The following is a 12,557-nucleotide window of genomic DNA, read 5'->3' as shown; positions in this document are numbered from 1 at the left end:
ATGCGGTGGTAACGGTATTACCGCCGCATTTAAGGGCTGGCCCTATCAGTTGGGCGCTAAATCGGCTGTTTTACCTCCAGCTTTTTTCTGGAGGTGAAAATCCCTGTTTTCGGCTGTATTACAGGCGGCTGTATTAGCCCGCAGTATTAGCACTGCAAATTCCCCATTGGATCCAATGGACCCAATCAGGAATGGGGATTTACCGTTAAGGTCCAACCCGTGATCCGGTGGTAATACTACCGGACCGGTCAGCGCTAGGGCTATTACAGTCTGAGGTAATACAGCCGGGAATACAGCCCAACTCGTGATGAGGCCCATTATAAACGAAAGGTGCACATGTACACCTACGACAATGGTACAGTTACCTAGATTGGTATACCAAAGCTAGTAAGAGACAGGCTGAATCTAAGACCTGGACACTGTGAGAAACCTAAAGGTGCCTCACACGCTAGTCCCTGGGGATCTGTCATCCAGGTGGCCAGGACACGGCCATCGCTTTTGGATCCAGTTCCTGGGGGTGGACGAGTGCGGGAGGATCACCTGAGTGAGGGATCATTGGGGAGTGGAAGTGGGACACTGAACGGTGAGATGTGGTATCCCCTTCCCTGTCACACCTTTACCCCATTCTACCAGGTAGGATACTTAGGAATTCAACCCCCCACCACATTTTTCAACACAAACACCTTCTCACGGACAGCTTACTGTGAGGGAAAATGGACTAACGCCTGAGCCTTATACCTGACATGCCCCAATACAATGGTCAGGCAGAGTCAGGCAATTACTGATCATTACTGTGAGAAACCAGAAGGTATCTCACCCGTTAGATCTGTCATCCGGGTGGTCAGGACACAGCCATCGCTTTCGGATCCAGTTCCTGGGGGTGGACCAGTGCAGGAGGATCATCTGCATGGGGGGTCTTCAGGGAGTGGGACAACAGATGGTGAGATGTGGTATACCCTTCCCTGTAACACCTTTTCGTCATCCTACCAGGTAGGATACTTAGGAACACAACCACCCTCCGTTTCCGACACAAACCGTTCCTCGTGGACAGCTCACTGTGAGAGAAAACAGACTAACACCCGAGCCGTATACCTGACATATCCCAACACAATGGTCAGGCAGAGTCAGGCAATTGCAGATAATTACACACACCTGACTTCCATCACACTTCCCACACAGATAAAAGGCTGAACACGAAAGCACACTCGGAGCAAGGCCAAACACTCGAGGAAGCAACAGTTCCAAGATGGTAGTTTAATACGAGGAGAAAGATGGCAAGACCAGAGAGGGTTGCAAGGAGGGAAGTGCCCTTGACCTTTTCAGAGAAAAACTGCTTCTTTCACAAGCCCTCGAGAATAAGAAACATAAGATCGGGAATTAAAGCTGAAGAAAGGTGCATTGTGTGTTGGCGGTACCTGGGGCTCTCCCGCGTCGATAGCCAAGGCGGGGAGGAGCGATTACTGCCTTGGTACTGTCCTTGGCTCCTACAACAAAGCAGCGACAGTAAAGTCAGCACAGCTGGTGAGCTGGGGAGACTGATAGCACACCAGTCTTTCTTAGAACCAGGGTTGCAAGCTGCAACACTGTATGAAGAAATCTGAAGAGAAAGAACAGTGTGTGAAGTGTATGTGATGAGTGATGCAAACCTAATTGAACATCCAACGAGTGACTGAACCTTTGAAGCCAAGATACATACCATATACAGAGTGGCCCAGCGCCACGTGGGCACTTATTCGAAGGTCTCTGTTAGGTATCCAACCGAGAGGTGGTGAATGTAAATTGAGAATTGTGAAATCTAAGTGGTCCTGCAATGGGTCAGGCTAAACCCTGTGCACATTCGAAAGTCTTTGATAGCTAATACAAACTGCAATTATTCCAAGCCCGGCTGAGGGAGACTAATTGTGTAAGAGGAAGGATCTGAGCCCGGCTGAGGGTGATCGGGGGTGAACCGTGAGTCAGCCGAGAAAAGATATTCTCTGAACATTGGAGAAAAGGATCTGAGCCCAGAAGAGGGGGGATCCAAAGTAACGATTGTGGTATAAAAAGCGATCTGAGCCTGGCTGAGGGGGATCCAGGGTGAAGAGTGAATCACCTGACTTGAGTACTTGTAATAGGAAAGTAACTTTTCCTTTGTTTTGGTACATCAGCCCCTCTGAATCAAGAGACTTTGATAACTTAAGAGATGTAAGGAACTCATGGTGGCAACAGTAAAGACAGACACAAGTGATCAAAGTTCGAGGGTGTTTATTGAACTTCATAATCCTAAACCTAAATCTAAGATGGGAGCAAGCTCCGACCATAAAATAATAATAAGGCAGTCCAAGTGGAGTCTTGTCAAATAAGAAAGGGCCTATACTAAAAAAAAACTATTGGCAATCCTTACTAATAGTTACAAAAAGAGTGTGGAATAATGTTCACCAGAAAAGAAAGAAGTGTTATCAAAATGATAGGTTAGGATGGTATGGCTGGGTCTCCCTTCCCCATGTTTGAGGGATGGGATAAGGTGGGAATCTCGAGCACAGCACACTCCTCGGTCTCGACAGCACAAGGTCCACAGTTCAATTCCACAATATCAAAAATCCCTTCAGAGGCTAAGTCTCTTTCTTAAAGTCTCTTGCCTTAGAAAGTTTACTGATTCAAAGTAAAAAACAAACAAAAGTTCTCTTTGTGATCGGACACCTTGGGCAGTTGTTCTTTGCTCAGTTTTCACAATGACAAAGAAACAAACAAAAGTTCTCTGGTGATTTTGCACCTTGGGCGATTGCTTTTCGCTCCTAGGATCTCCCTCCGCTGGGTTCGGATCCTCCTTGCAAAAACAGGCCTCCCTCCATCGGGTTTACTACAGCCTCTCAGATACCGCTCATAATTAATGTCCGGTTAGACAAACAAGGGGACACTCTCGTTGATACACTGTTCTCTGGTGTATTATTCTTCACCCCTTTTCCGTAGAAAGGAAAACAAATAAGCAAACACAAGTTCTTTGGGCGATTGCTCTGTTAGTCCAGAAATGACCCTATGTACTATGTATAGAATGTATATTATGTTGGCCGGAAACCAATCGCAATATATCCACAACAAGAGTTGCATACATCAGATGAACTAATAAACAAAATCTTGAATGAGCGAAGAAATGAACGTCCTCAAAGTAGTACTGACCCAATTGCTCCTCCGCCTTATGTACCTCCTCCCATTCCCGCTATTCCATCTGCACCATCTCCCCCTGTGCCCATGACATCATTTCCTCCACTGCCGTCAGAGTGTGAATTAGCAGCCGCTTTGGCAGGCAGTTTTACAGAGACGGGGCCTGCGCAAGGAAGCAGTAGAGTAACTCGTAGTGTGGTTAGCAAAGACAGGAAAGAGGAGCTGAGAAGTTGGGCAGAAACATATATTGAAGGTGGCGATGAGGGAGCCGTGCAGAGTTCCATGTCTGACCATAGAGGCCTTGGTGAACAGCAGGTATTGTTAGAATGCATGGGGGATTATCTTGTGGAAAAATTGAGTGATTTGACTGACACATTGGCACCGCAAGAGTTGCTTGATTTAATTGTTCTTTCTCATCTGCGGGATAATGCGTCGAAAAGTACGAGAATATGTAGGCCGAATATTTGTGTTTAAGAACAAGCTTGATCAATTGCATAGAGAAATAATGAAAAAAGATAAACCGCATGTGTCATATGTTCAGCAACGATTCTTGCCGCCATTAAAACCTGTTAGTGAAGAGATGAGAATTTGTACGCGAGAGGCGCTTAGATGGATTACGGATGTCTCCATTTCCCCAATAGAAGTGCATGATACGTTTAGTCAGTATACACTAGAGATGCAGGGAAAGGTATTGCAGGTCATGGTTGAGTATTTGCAAGATGAATATTTGAAGAATAAGACATGTTGTCCCGCTGATTTAATGGCGATTTACAAAAGAGCATTTTCACCTGAAACTGGAATGACTTCTTTTTCTATTGATTTAGCTTTATTGCTTAGTAAACAAACAGATGTAGAAACACCTAGTTTGCAATTACCCATGAGGGAAGTGCCTCACACGTTTGTCCCGAAAGTAGAAATTGCTGCCGCTGGAGGAGATCCAGCACACACGATAGAAGCCCATTATACCGCACAGTTTGTGCATGTCCTTTTTTCTAGACAAGAAGTAAATAACATCAGGCAGACAATCCCTGATATTAGGAAAAATCCGTCAGGATTCAATAAAGAAATCGAATTTGTTTTGAATTCCTCTGTTTTTACATTGAGTGACATTGATTTATTGTTTCCCGTGATTCTTCCTGTAGACATATGGAAACAGGTTAGAAATATGAATGACGCAGCTATATTAGGTGATACATGGGAGAATTTTACTAGAACGGATGGCGAGAGAAAGGCTGGAGAAAAAACTGCCGCCGGTCATGTTGGCCTTACCAGCGCGAATAGTACAGAAATTGAAAACTTTGGTACCCGAGAAGAGAATAGTGTGGGATAAATTAACTGCTTGTTTACAGGGCAAAGATGAAGGAGCGATGGATTATTTTAATCGATTTGAAGAAGTATTTGCAGATTTTAGTGGTCAAGACTTGAGTGCTGAACCCGGGAAGAGATTGTTTGTTGATAAGTTTGTGCGACAGTTGTTACCGAAAATTCAGAATTTAATAATGACATCTGAAAGTGCATGGCAAGCAAAAACACAAAGTGAAGTATTACACATGGCCCAGTATTATGAGAACAGAGTAAATGCAGAGAAGGAGAAAGAAATGAGGGACAAATGGAATTTGAAAACAAGAGTATCAATGCATCAAGTAGCAAACAATAATAGAGGTGGCGGGAACGCACAATCCAGAGCCCAATTCTCCAACATGCAAGGTGGTCAAATAGGGATTAATCAGTGTGCCTATTGTAAACAAGAAGGCCATTGGCTAGCACAGTGCCCTCAGATACAGAATCGCAATGGGACTTTCTCGAGAAGACAGAATAGAGGTCGCCCGGAAACACAAGGACAGAATAGGAACCAAAGAGCGACACAATTTCAGAATAACCAGGGGAATCAGAATCAGAACCAGAATCAGAACCGGAACCAACAACAGCAAAATAGCACAGGAGATGGAAATATTTTTGATAATCAGTCTAATGCATATTACTCTGGCGACTTTACATCTGATGAGGTATTGTTTTACTAGGACAGCCCAAGACAGGGGTTGGAACCAGTATCTGGTCCATAGACCAGAAAGGGCCCTACGTAGAAATGAAGGTTGGGAATAGGGAACACATTTTTCTAGTAGACACAGGTGCACAGAAATGTTCGATTGACCATCAGCAGGTTCCAGATAGACCACTGTCAGGGCAGAACAATGTTTCAGTAGGGTTTTCAGGTACACCAGCAATCAGTCCAGTGTCACAATCAGTACCTATAATACTAGGTCCATTCACCGAGTCTTGCCTATTCCTTTTGACAAAAAATAGCGGTGAAAATTTGTTGGAATTAAATTTACTGAAGAAATTGAATGCGGTTATTTATTGTTCTCCCGATGGAGTGTATTTGACAATATTGCCACAAAAGACTCCTGTATCACAATTTCTATCTAACCCATTACCGACTGAACTGAGTAAAGTACAGACTTGTATATGGGCAGTGAATGATAACGATGTTGGTTGTTTAAAAGTGGAGCCAGTGAAAATTGTTTCGAAAGAAAGAATTATATTGCCGCATATTCCACAATATAAAATTTCGGCCGAAGGGGAGAAAGCATTGAAATGCATTGTGTCAGATTTGTTTAAAAGAAACGTAATTGAACAAATTTCCGGTAGCACTTGCAATAGTCCGATTCTTCCGGTTTACAAGAAAGGAGGTAATGACATACCGTACCATTTCATAATTGATCTGCGCGGATTGAATAAAGTTGTTGATCCACAATTTCCATTAGTCCCGGATGTGACTACAATTTTGACTATGATTCCAGCATCTGTATCGTACTTTAGTGTTGTATATCTGAAGAATGCGTTTTTCAGCATTCCAGTACATCCAGACAGCAGATATTTATTTGCTTTTACTCTAGGAGGACGTTCATTTACATTCACACGAAATCCGCAGGGTTACACTGAAAGTCCGAGTATTTACAGTAGAGCATTAAAAGAACAACTAGATATGTTATAATTACCAGCAGGTTGTGTTTTGTTACAATACATAGACGATTTATTGATGGCAGCAGACACAGAAGAAATTTGTAAAGAAAGTACAGTTGCACTATTGACACATTTAGCAGCGCATGGACACAAAGCTTCATTGAAGAAATTCCAGTATTGTCGTAAGGAAGTAACCTACTTGGGCTACCTCCTTTCGAAGGAGGGAAGAAGATTGACACCAGAAAGGATAGAAAGCATCTCCGATATGCCTATTCCAAATACACAGAAAGAAGTCAGGGCTTTAATTGGCATGGATTCATATTGTAGGCAGTGGATCGCCAACTTCTCCATGATTGTGAAACCAATAGTGGCATTGACAAGGAAGGATGTTGCCTTGCCTTTGCCATGGAGCATGGAATGTCAAGAAGCATTTGACCTGCTCAAAGCTGCATTGTTGTAACGCTCACCTGATTCCCGCAGAGGCGCCGGTCTTGACTGGGTGAATGCCGTATCTTCAAAGGTGATGTGTAACACACGGTTGACTCTTTGGGCTGGACCTCTGTGCACTGTATGTCTGACTCGAAGAGTAAGATGTCTGCAGATAGAAAATATGGGATTAATGAACTGGGGTTATTGGGTGCCTCTCTCCTCTTCCCTTTCTCTTCTCCTGTAGAACCCCAAAGGTTAACGCACTCACCTTAGGTAAGTGAACGCCGAGCTCTCCATCTGCCTCGGGGCAGGGTGCCGTAACCAGTTTCTTCACTGGATAAGGGTGCAGGCCTCTTGGCCTCAGAGGACTGCTGTCCGTCGTTAACTGCACGAACAGTAAGTTCTGGGCACTTCAAATGTCTTAAAAGTCTTTTGTAATGTTATCTCTTGTTTTGCAGGGTTCCGGCGATGGCGGATGGCGGGCTGATGAGAGTTGAGGATCGAACCCGCGTGAGGAATAGAAGCGCCTGGAAGCACGTAAGTAAGCGCTTGTAGCCTGCTTCACGATGCGCACTAACTGTCCCTTTTATCTTGCAGGTACAAGTTCGGAGCTTTAGAGAAGCTGAAGGGTGCTGGAATACCCACTGGATTCGGAGTGGGAAGGATTAATGGCACGTGAGTAATAAAGTTGCCAATGTCTTTAAACGCACCTTCTTTTGTCTTTCAGATGCGGGATGCAGCGCCGAAGGCCTCCCGAGCGTGCGAAGAGCTGGTAAGCTTTTGTCTTTCAGATGACGGAATGCAGTGCGAAGACCTCCGGAGCATGCGAAGAGTAGGTAAGCCTTTGTCTTTCAGATGCCGGAATGCAGCGCGAGGCGTTGGTGACAGCCGATGGACCAGGTAAGAGATGCGCTGCCACTGAAGACCGTAGTGCTAACCTGTTCTTTCTTTGTCTTTACAGGTGCTGCTGAAGACTGGATTCCAGGATGGTAAGCCTTTGTTCCCTTAGGCCCAGGATCAGAAGCAGAAGACACGATGAGCGTTCTGCTGCAGAGAATGCAGAATAACGCAAAGCAAGATTCATCCATCGGGTGTGGTTTAAATAGCCTCCTGTAGTGCTTAGGTGTCTCCTTCCACAGCCACGCCTAGGTAAGAAAAGAGTTCCTGCTTTCCAGAAGAGTTCCAGTGTTCTGAACCTAGGGAGTGGCTCCTGCCCCACCCAATAGGAAAAGTAGTCCCAAACAGAAGAGGATCAGGGGTTCAACTGGCAGGTAAGTAAGCAGCATGGTTTGCTGCAGGTAAGTCCACCCAAGCATTATGAGCCCGGCGCTTCCAGCGCTGGGACTGGGCATCTTTATGAGCCTGGTGCCACTGGCGCCAGGACAGGGTCCAAAAGGTCCCAATTGGGACTGGCTGGCACTCGGAACCGGGGTTATGGGTCTGCTTCCAAGGGAGTCGGGCAAGTCCTGATCTTTTGGAAGCAGAGATCATGACATCACCCCCCCTCAAGGCCCCTCCCAAACCGGGCTTCTCCGGGGGTTTGGGCTTGTTAGGAAATGTTCGATGAAATCTTTTGATTAGACGAGGCGCGTGGACATATTCTGCAGGTTCCCAGGATCTTTCTTGGGGACCGTAGCCTTTCCAGTCAATCAGGTAAAATAGTTTAGATTTGGAGATCTTGGAATCCAGGATGCTTTTGACTTCAAACTCGAGTTCTCCATCAACTAGAATAGGTTTTGGAGATGTAGTTAGTCGGGTTTGAGGTTGCACGGGTTTTAATAGAGAGACGTGGAAGACCGAATGTATCTTCATGTGAGGGGGCAAGTCCAACTTGACTGCTACTGGATTTACTATGGTAGTGATGGAATAGGGACCAAGGTATCTTGGGTTGAATGTGCGTGGTCCTTTTAGAGGTAGATATTTGGTGGATAACCAGACTTGATCTCCTACTTGATATTGGGGGGCTTCCTTCCGATGTTGGTCTGCTCCTTTCTTGTATTGTTCTTTAGCCCTTTGAAGGTGAGAAACGGCTTCCTTAAAGGCTTGGGTGATTGTAGAATGCAGGTGGTCTACTGCTGGTGTTCCAAGATCTTGGAGTGGATCGAACTCCGAGGTTCGAGGGTGACTACCGTATAAAAGAAAAAACAGGGTCTTCCCAGTTCCCGAGTGGACAGAGTTATTGTAGGCATATTCGGCTATCCAAAGGATATCTTTCCAAGTTTTTTCAGTTTGTTGTAGCATGCAGCGCAAATACTGTTCCAGAGTTTGATTGGTCCTCTCGGTTTCTCCGTCGGTTTGAGGGTGGTGGCTGGTCGAAAGTCTCACATCAATTTGAGCCGACCGACAGCAACTTCGCCAAAAATGAGAAATAAATTGACTACCTCGATCCGAAATTAGAACTGAAGGAAAACCGTGCAGTCGGACGATGTTTTCGAGAAATTCTCAGGCCAGAGTTGCTGCTGTTGGTAAGCCTTTGAGTGGAATGAAATGCGCCATCTTGGAGAATAGGTCCACGATTACTAGGATCGTATTGTATCCGGAACATGGAGGTAGATCGGTGATGAAGTCCATAGAAAGCGTATGCCAAGGGCGAGGCGGGATGTCAATAGGGCGTAAGAGGCCGGCTGGTTTTTCCTTTTGACTCTTGTTTTGGGCGCATACTCCACAGGACATTATAAAGTCTCTGATATCTTTTTTCCAAGACGGCCACCAGAAGTAGCGCTTGATCTTTTCCGAGGTCTTGGTCATACCGGGATGTCCTTCCATTAAAGAATCGTGATAACAAGAGATTACCTTTTTCTGTAAATCTGTGCTGGGCAGGTATAACCGTTCTTGGAAATATAATAGGTTGTCCTTCACCGTAAAGTCCTTTCCCTGCAGATGCCAATTCTGTATGCCTGCTGGAGTTACCAGTAGCCTGGCTTTATCCTTAACTTCCTCTATGGATTGTGTGGCGATTACACCTAGAATTCTTTGTTCAGGAATGATAGGTACAGGTTTAGGATTGATCAAATGTTCTTCCACTCCCATCCGAGAAAGGGCATCAGCTTTACCGTTTTTTGTACCAGGTCGATAGGTAATTATGAAGTCAAACTCGGCAAAGAATAGTGCCCAACGGAGTTGCCTAGAGGATTGAGCATTTGCGGTTTTCAAGTATTGCAGGTTTCGGTGATCTGTAATCACAGTAACAGTGTGTCGGGCCCCCAGAAGATAATGCCGCCAAGCCTTAAAGGCGGACTTGATAGCTAGAAGTTCCTTATCAGTAATAGTGTAATTGATTTCAGGAGGCGAGAATTTGCGGGACCAAAATGCCACGGGATGCAACTGATTGGTTACTGGGTCCTTTTGTGATAGAACTGCCCCCATGGCAAGGCTCGAAGCATCAGTTTCAACGATGTAGGGGAGTTCTGGGCGAGGATGTTTTAAGATCGGTGCAGAGATAAATCTAGTCTTCAAATTCTGGAAAGCATGTTCCGCCTCGGTAGACCATTCAAAACGTTTGTTTTTCTTTAACAAGGCGGTGATGGGCTGGACTATTCGAGAGAATTCGGGGATAAACCTGCGGTAAAAGTTAGCGAAGCCTAACATGCTTTGAACACCTTTTACGGAGGATGGCGATGGCCATTTGAGAATTGCATCGACCTTCTTTGAATCCATACGCACTCCGCTAGGTGATAATATGAATCCCAAGAATTCAACTTCAGTCACGTTGAAAACACATTTTTCCAACTTAGCGAAAAGTTTGTGTTGACGCAATCTCTCGAGGACCATTTTCACGTGTTTCCGATGTTCAGTTTCCGATGAAGAATAAACGAGGATGTCGTCAATGTAAACAACAACACACACATCTATGAGCTCTCTGAGGACATCGTTCATAAAATATTGAAAGGCGGCCGGGGCATTGCAAAGTCCGAAGGGCATGACCTGATATTCAAATAGCCCATACTTGGTGCGGAAGGCCGTCTTCCATTCATCGCCCTCTTTTACTCGTACCAAGTGGTAGGCTCTTCTAAGATCCAGCTTTGTATATATGCATGCTTTTCTGACTTGGTCCAGGAGTTCAGGGATCAAAGGTAACGGATATCTATTCTTAACGGTGATCTGGTTCAGGGCGCGATAATCTATACAAGTTCTAAGGTCCCCTTCTTTTTTTGGAACGAAGAACAAAGCTGAGGAAGCAGGGGACTTGGAAGGACGAATAAACCCATTCGCTAGGTATTGATCCAGGTATTGTCGGAGGTGAAGATTCTCAGGCTCGGTGAGGGCATAAATTCTACTACAAGGAGGAGTAGATCCAGGTATCAGGTTTATCTGGCAGCCATAAGACCTATGAGGAGGTAGAGAGTTAGCCTGATCCTTCCGGAAAACATCTTGGAATTCTAGGTATTCAGGAGGTAACTGGGGAGCCTCCGAGGAATTTGCTGCCAGTGCAACACCAGGTCGAGGGTGACAAGTAGAGACACATTCTGGAAACTGAACCATTCTTGCTCGCCAACCGATCTGAGGATTGTGCTTCTCTAACCAAGGAATTCCTAGAATAATCTGGAACTGAGGGGCCTTGATCACATCGAACACGATCTTCTCATGGTGTCCATCTTGACTTACTAGCGTCACTTCTTGGGTGGTATGGGTTACTGGTCCGGAGGCTATCTCCGTACCATCCACCGTAGTAATGACGTCCTTTACAGCCTTTGGACAAAGAGTCAGATTCATCCTCAAAACCATTTCATGATCCACATAATTGCTGATGGCACCGCTGTCGACGTAAGCTTCAATCGCATGTAATTGATCCGGGTGTTCAGGGCTAATGAGGACCATAGGTATCACGAAATGCGAGGTCACGGAACTGGTTTTAACGCTCGGCAAGAGGACCTCTATTCTTGTTGGGCGAGGTCGTTTCCCTGCTCAGAGTTTGTGACCCTGGTAACTGCAGCTCCTACCGCCTTCGTGGCTGGTTTCACCGGACAGTCTCGAAGAAAGTGCCCTGATTTCCGCAATAGAGGCATAATTGCAGCTGTTTTCTCCTTTCCCGCTCCTTTTGTGTTAGTGGTCCTTTCAGGCCCCCTATTTGCATGGGTTCCCCGGAGTCTACTCCTTTGGTAGGAGTTGGTGGTTTGGAAAATACTCGAGCATCAAACTTGGAACGATCGGCCTTTCTGTTCTGCAGTCTGTGGTCAATTTGAACGACTAAGTCAATATAGTCCGAACAGTCTTGCGGGGGATTCACTACTTGGGCTAACACATCTTTGAGCTCTCCACGTAGACCTCTATAAAACAGCGTAATCCTTTTCTCCTCAATCCATCGAGTTTCCACTATCAGTCTGTTGAAAGACGCAATATAAGCCAAAAGGTCTTGATTACCCTGTCGCAATGAAAGGAGCTCATTGTCCAAGGCCTGCCCCTGTGAATGTCTTGCAAACAGTTTTTCCATACTGAGCTGAAAAGCTTGAAAATCATGGAGAACCGGATCATCTTGATTAACTAGAGGGATCGACCAGTCTGCCGCATTGCCACTAAGGTACGAAAGCACGAAAGCTACCTTAGCTTGATCAGTTGGAAAGGCTGCTGGCCGGCATAAGAAGTGCAACCGGCACTGATTAATAAATACTGCAAACCTCTTTGGGTCACCAGAAAATCGTTCGGGCGGAGCCAGAGGTACATTCCCAGGTAGGTTGATCTGCACTGGGTTCGTAGAGGATGTTGAAGGAAGATTTGCCCCTGATGCGGGTAACAGAGTTTGTCCGGCTTGTGACTGTAGCAATTGTCTAGCGAGATCGTCTGTTCGCTCCTTGGAAATAATCAGTTCCCTTCTTAGAGCATTCGTTTCCTGACGGGCTGCATGCACTTCTGCTCTTAGTTCCCCAAGTAACTGGGCTAGCTGGTCGGTATCCGAGGTTTCCATAGCGCCTGGGTGGGAGTTTTGCGGTAGGCTTTGCGTTCTGTAACACTCACCTGATTCCCGCAGAGGCGCCGGTCTTGACTGGGTGAATGCCGTATCTTCAAAGGTGATGTGTAACACACGG

Source organism: Ambystoma mexicanum, chromosome 1p (assembly GCF_040938575.1).
Source record: "Ambystoma mexicanum isolate Mex_15411 chromosome 1p, UKY_AmexF1_1, whole genome shotgun sequence".
Lineage (NCBI taxonomy): Eukaryota > Metazoa > Chordata > Amphibia > Caudata > Ambystomatidae > Ambystoma > Ambystoma mexicanum.
This window is presented reverse-complemented; position numbering follows the sequence as displayed.